The sequence below is a fragment of the Thermobia domestica genome, unplaced genomic scaffold, assembly GCF_964235325.1.
Source record: "Thermobia domestica unplaced genomic scaffold, izTheDome1.hap1.1 HAP1_SCAFFOLD_691, whole genome shotgun sequence".
NCBI lineage: Eukaryota > Metazoa > Arthropoda > Insecta > Zygentoma > Lepismatidae > Thermobia > Thermobia domestica.
The window spans coordinates 1,648-8,658 of NW_027656401.1; the positions used below are offsets into that span (position 1 = coordinate 1,648).

The 7,011-nt window shown below is 36.5% G+C and overlaps 2 non-coding genes across 2 annotated transcripts; both read right to left on the reverse strand.

Annotated features, from left to right (window-relative positions):
• Positions 1-419: 419 nt before the first annotated feature.
• On the reverse strand, positions 420-538 carry LOC145677197 (5S ribosomal RNA). The gene has a single exon (XR_014129675.1). It is a non-coding gene; the product is annotated as a 5S ribosomal RNA (ribosomal RNA).
• A 177-nt stretch (positions 539-715) lies between these two features.
• On the reverse strand, positions 716-834 carry LOC145677198 (5S ribosomal RNA). The gene has a single exon (XR_014129676.1). It is a non-coding gene; the product is annotated as a 5S ribosomal RNA (ribosomal RNA).
• Positions 835-7,011: the final 6,177 nt, after the last annotated feature.

Below are 7,011 nucleotides of genomic sequence, written 5' to 3' on the forward strand. Positions count from 1 at the left end.
TTATTCGAAAGAGTTAAATCACGAAATTTGCTTCATTCTGTTATGTAGAAACACGTTGAAATCCAATTTCTATATGCTGTTAGTAAAAAAGTAAAGCACATAGCGGAGATGTGTCGTGCTTGTATACGAAAGGCATTTACTCGCCGGAGATCTACACTTAGTCATAATAATTTACTTTTAAAAAGTGGTAATACATTCCGTGTTAAGTATAGTAGTAGGTGCACACGGATCGGAAATCAGGTTATTTTAATGTGCCGTGCAAATAAACAGGCTGTTAGTGTAAGAAATAGTGGGTATAACGCTTAGAATATCGATTAATCGCTATGAAATAATGTTGATAAATTATCTCTTGAAAGTACTATAAAATTAATGTTTCTAGTATTTTCGTACTTGAAGGATAATGAAATTTGAAAAAGAGATGCCAACAGCACCTGGTGTTCCCAGGCGGTCACCCATCCAAGTACTGACCAGGCCCGATGCTGCTTGACTTCGGTGATCGGACGAGAACCGGTATATTCAGCATGGTATGGCCGTTGGCGAATGCATATGGCTTCGAGTGAGTTATTGTAGCTACGTAGGTTTGTCGGTGAATACTCAAAAAGACCAGCGCGTGGAAAGCGTTGCTAATTGTTTTAAGTAATGCATGATTACGAAATTATCGTGGTGAACGATGTGAGAATATTCGTCTTTGTGAAAAACAAAATTAGAAAAAGTATACCAACAGCACCTGGTGTTCCCAGGCGGTCACCCATCCAAGTACTGACCAGGCCCGATGCTGCTTGACTTCGGTGATCGGACGAGAACCGGTATATTCAGCATGGTATGGCCGTTGGCAACTACCTTTTCTTCAATGTCCTGTTAAGGAAGTATGTTTTAAGTAAGAATTGACATTATTAACTATAAAGGCAAGCATATTAACGTCGTTAACATTACTTGGAATATACTAATATTCGAATAAATATTTGAATGTTCGAATGATGAGTGATTCGGATGTTCATAGTGCCACTGTGTCCTATCGAGTTTACTATCACGAACCACGTATGAAATTGTATATAAATAAATAAAAATAAATCCTTTATTAAGTATTGATTACAGGAAAAAGGCAAACTTACATTCTTTAATGTACACAATGAAATGTATGAAAGATATTTTTAAGATATGTTTCACTTACCCTTTATAACGCAAGGTAGTTTTCAGTGTAGCATTCTCTTCAGCTGCGAGATAACGTAAGGCAGATGATCATTCAGTCGTGAAGCACTAAAATGTAATATACATTTTAACTATTATCGATAAGAATTATTTACTGCAGGGATGCAAATAAAGTGAGGCAAATTAGTAAATAAAAACCGATACTGTAACTGATAATATAATTAGTTGTATCTGTATTAGTTGTATATACAGTAATCGCACGATTATCCGCGGAGTTGGATGTTGGCATAATCGCGCATAATCAGCAGTATGAGCAGAAAAGGGAAATGAAATGAAATATTTAGATTTACGTCGCATACTTATACCGGTTACGCTAAAGGAGACGGTGATGATGAGTACTGAATGAAGAAAGTGGGAGGAAACGGGAGAAACCCGAGAAAACCCATGAGCACGGTCTTTATGCACGACAAAGTTCACACGGCACGAGCTGGGATTGAATCAGGGACCCCAAGCACCGGAGGCCAAAAAACGGACAAAAAGTCTTTCGTGCAACTTTCGTTTTCGGTAAAAAGTTTACACATAATTTAGAAAGAGTAGTTTTCTGGTCTTTTTATTTCACAAGTTGGTTCATGTCTATATTTTTTACATGCATAAAAAATTTTTCAACTCCCTTGCTTATTTCCTGTTAAAGACCTCTACCTCTGATTGTATTTTTTGCACATATTCTTATTGTTTTCAGACAACATTTCTAAAAGCGTAATTTATCGTCAGCAAGAAAAGAAAAGGAAAGCCTCGGATAGTGGAATGTGTACTGTATATATATATATATATATATATATATATATATATATATATATACGTATTAGTATATAGTTTTATTTTATACGTCTCCTATTATTACACAATGTGCAGATATTGTCAAAGCGCAAGTAAATATGTATAACTCCCCGTTCTGCACTTAATAACTTGAAAGAAGTTCGGGGAAGGTAGTGTAACAGAAAGTGCAAACAGAAATGAGGGTTTAAAGGCATTTAATATTATTCCGTAGTAGTATGATTTTTTGTAAAAAAAAAAATATATATATATATATATATATATCTAAACATACATATTCAATGATATAGTAAGAGGTTAGCAGCACTGATAGAACTGCAGAAAGTACAAAACCGTTAATAAGAAAGAGAGAGAGATGGTGGCCGCTTTTGTGCTTTTCATTGGCTAATTCCGAATTGCGCGCGAATACGTACGAGATTTCTTTCTTTTTCCTCTTCGCAGCCCAGATGTTGCCAATTAGAAGTTTTTAGTACTACATTTGTATGAAAATGTTGCCTTTAAGAAATGTGGTTTGCATACAGAGAAAAGAGCAAAATGAATATTTACCTTAGTGGGCATGAAAAAAGACGAAACATTTTGCAAGATGGACACACGAACTTCCTTAATGCAGGCGTTCAGTACATTATTGTAAAGAAAAAAACACTAAAAAGAATTACTTCAATATCCCTAGCAACATTCAACAATTCATAGAGAAAAATCTTTATTTTGAGAACAATGGAAAACTATGTAATTGTAGATAACTACTAAATTTAATGATTAAGGAAAACGTTTAGGCCCGGCCCTTCAGAAAGAAAGTGCACAGAATATTCTCTCATGGAAGCAATTGCAAAATCAACATTTTGTTTGCAGTTATAATTAGAGGATCTATATACAGGGTGTTCGAAAAAGAATGTATCCTCTTGAAAGAAAATATTCTCTGGGCCCCTAATCCTTTATATACCGAAAGGAAGTTTGTATAGCATTTTTTCTTACCTTCGTTAGAAGAATTGAAAGTGACTACTATCGTGACACGGGAGATATTTAATCGATAGTCGAATTACTCACATACTCGAATGAACACGTCTCTTGTAAGGAGAGGAAAGGCTTCTGTGATCCGCTATCGCAGCTGTGTCATATCTGCAGAGAATGTTAGGACACAAACGTGATCTTTGAGAGCCTCGTGAAAAGAAGTCGCATAGTATCATGTGTGGAGACATCGGGGCCATCTGAAGAACGCTTCATCATTAGGACCAAGGGCGAGTTACGAAACACTCTGGGATATATTTATTAACATAACTTCTCGTCATTCTGCAAGTGTGGTGGAGCTCCATCCTATTGGAAAAGGAAACCTCGGGAGCCCTCTTCATGTGTAGGTATCGTTCACATCTGAAGCATGTGAAGATAGATTACTGTACTATCGTGTACCTAAAATCATTTTCTACGAATACGAACATGTCTACACTGAAGGCAGTGCAGCTCTTTTTCTCTTTTTTTTGGTCATGTATTGTAACGCGGGGCAATGCACACAATAACATGTAATGTTGTGTATCATCATAAAGGGCCAGGGCGATGATTGGATCTTGATGGACGTGGAGAACTGATAGGTGATGTGAGTGGTATTGTGATCTATGGTTGTATGTTTACTGATGAATGCATAAGGAGAGGTGAAGGGGTTGCCTTTTTTTTTATGTCGATCGGGAGGGAAGCGATTGGGAAACTTTTGACTTTGTTTTTCAACCGAATATATTGATTGAATAGGTCGCCGACAATTTTACGGGGCGTCACGTCGTTGCCTTTTTCATGTCGATCGCGAGCGAAGCGAGCGTTTTTTTTTTTTTTTTTTTTTTTTTTTTTTTTTTTTTTTACCGACAATATGTATTGAATCGGTTGCCAACACCTTTAGGGGCGCGTCACGTCCTTCTTTCTGTGCTGATCGCGAGCGAAGCGAGCGCGAAATTTTTGACTTTTTTTTTTTTTTTTTTTTTTTTTTTTACCCACAATATTTATTCAATCGGTCGCCAACACTTTTAGGGGTGCGTCACGTCCTCTTTTCTCTGCTGATCGCGAGCGAAGCGAGCGCGAAATTTTGACCTTTTTTTCTCTTTTTAATTCTTTTTTTTCTTTAAGAAAAAATATTGATTTCATAGGTCGCGAACATTTTTACGGGATGCAACATCGTTTATTTGTTTTTCCAACCGTCTTTCTGTCTTGAGCCCCCGCCAAGTTAACTTTATGGTGGACAAAAACTATGTGCGGTGGGTTACCGCGGGGTTCTCCCGTTTCCTCCCACTTTCTTCATTCCACCACCATTTCAATCATTTCTCATAATCAGCGCCTCTTTTAGCCTAAGCGGCATAACGTGGGACGTAAAACAAAGATTTCCTTTAGTTGCTTTCTGTCTTGATTACGAGCGCGAAATTTTTTACTTTTTTTTTCTTTCTTTTGATATTATTCATTTAATAGGACGGCAACACCTTTACGGGCCGCCGCGTCGTCGTTTACACTTCTTCAGCCCATATTCTTTCTGCTTGTTCGTTTTCCGGCATCTTGTTATCACCGCCCGCGGCAATGCCTATGTCTTTCATCGCTTTTTGAAGCAAATCTTTAATAAATATGCACTCTCACATTTGTACTAATATGCATACCACAGTGGATAGACTGTAACTAGGAAAGCAGAAGCCTGCATATCATATTATTTAACAGTTGAAAGTGAACTGTCATTTTAAGTTTGATTTTGATCAGATGAGTGCAGTTCAACTCGTCGACAATTGTGAAGATTCTCGAGGTTAGGGACCATCCATTTTGTGCTTTGTAATGAAAATGGCTGCAGCCAAACTTCTCTGATCTGAATGAAACTTGGCATGATGATACATCTTGACCTGCTCTACAAGTTTATTTAGTATTTTCCGTTGCGCAGGCTTTTGCTTCTCCAGGTTCTCCCATGGAACTGAGAAACGTATTCAGTCGAACTTCTGCGGTAAGTCAGTATATCATCCTGAGAAGTTTGATCGAGATAGCAGAGGTTCGACTATTCGTTTTTCAATTCCATGTGATATTACAACACGGTGAACTAAATTTATATAGAAACACTTTGATTTTGTTTTGTTTTTTGCTAGCATTAAACTGAGAAAATGTTATTCAATAGACAGAGAACACCACTCAAAGAAAAGTACATCATAAGAATATATATATGGTTGCTGTGGTTCTCGGTTTAATTTGCTAGTTAAGAAACTTGCTCTAAATAAGTACATCTTACAGGTGAAAAACTAAGCCAGGCGATAGAATTAAATATAAAGTTATACACTTTTATTTTACGTTTACTAGTGTTGGGTTACTACTGTAAAATAAGTCAGTATATATGAAAGATAACTGTATTAGGTACTATTTTCCACCGGCGGTGTATTCTTGCATAGTGTACTTAATGTTTACAAGCGGGGCGCTACTAGTATGGATGCATGACAAGTGCTATTGAAACTCGAAAACTAACTGGTTTCCACTACCCTTGCTTATACGTATACCCGCGTCGCCTTCGCTCCTGTTCACTTTGGACGCACATTCTTGCTATCGCTCAGGCCCCCAGCTTTCTCCTGTTTTGGCTCCCTTAAATAGTATTCGTGCTTTTTATTGGCCACCTGGCAAAGCACTTGTAATGATTTTACACCAGTAACTCTAAAATACATGTGTATTACTTTATTTAATTCTGTCGTCTGCAGAATTTTTTTTTTTTTCGTACAAATATGCCTTTTCATGCAGAACACTGAATTTTGCCTGTAAATTTTTGAGAATATGCTGTGACGAAACTTGAGCACCGTTCTTCTTTTCTTTCTTATCACGAGTCTTCTTTAGCCTAATGAGCACAATCATCACACGATAACGACTATTCTTTTCATTTAACTTGTAAACAAGTTGAACTAATAATAATAATTGATGTACAAAGGAGAAGTGTCCTACATATTTGAGGTAAAAAATAAAATAAATATACTTCTACTTCATCCGTGTTTACAAAGTTAAATGTTATCGATTTACAAAAAATGGTCACCTATCCACACACTGACCAGGCTCGACACTGCTTGACCATACATATTAAAACATCGGTCCCACTGAATACACAAGTAGTAAGCACATTCACATAAAAATAATTAGGATTACAGTATATAAAATGCGTTAATTAAAATAGCAAATGCCTTACCTTATCACAGGCGATCCAAAGCCACTGCACATCATCTGCTACGCACACTATATTCCTCCAATATTTCACTCACTTCCTATATCACGCAACAGAAAATATTAATAAAATTCACTTAGCAACATTTTCATTTTTAATCAACAATACGTATAACAATTAAGAATAAAATTAATTGTGAGCACATTGTTATAATTAGAATACTGTTTTTATTCGTTTACAAATATGGGATTAATATAGAGCTGGCAGCAACAATATATACAACTCATCCTGTATGTATCGTAAATCCTAACTTGAGAAGACATCTCTGACGCAAACAATGAGACAAGAAATCAAATACTATATCCGACACATTTGGGGTTTATTGAACTTCAATGTTGGAAGATACCACCTTGTCGGTAGTACAAATGTAATATCCTTACAACACGCGGAACTTTTGCCAGGCATATCTAGGAATTTGGGAAGATTAATTGATATCCTTAATGTGCAATGTATGATTATGACGCATTGTTATGTACACGCAGACGGAACCAGGACAATCTATAGATGACATTTGCACTGTGTTTGGACAATTTGTTCGCAGAAAATAACCGTTTTTGTCTATGAATACTTGAGAACATGGAAGGTATGAGATATACATTTTATGCGCAAATATTATAATACAAATCATTGTTAGTTTGGTGGATGCGTGAAAGAAAGAAAAGGAGTAGATTTTTGCAGACGTCCGGATATAAAGCGAGAACTGAGAATACGCATCTATAACATCTATTTTCTTTGTGTTAATGATATCGATGAACTAAACGGGGAAACTAAAATACAACTGTTTGCAGTATAATTCGAAGTATAGTCAAGTGCAGAGGCGTACT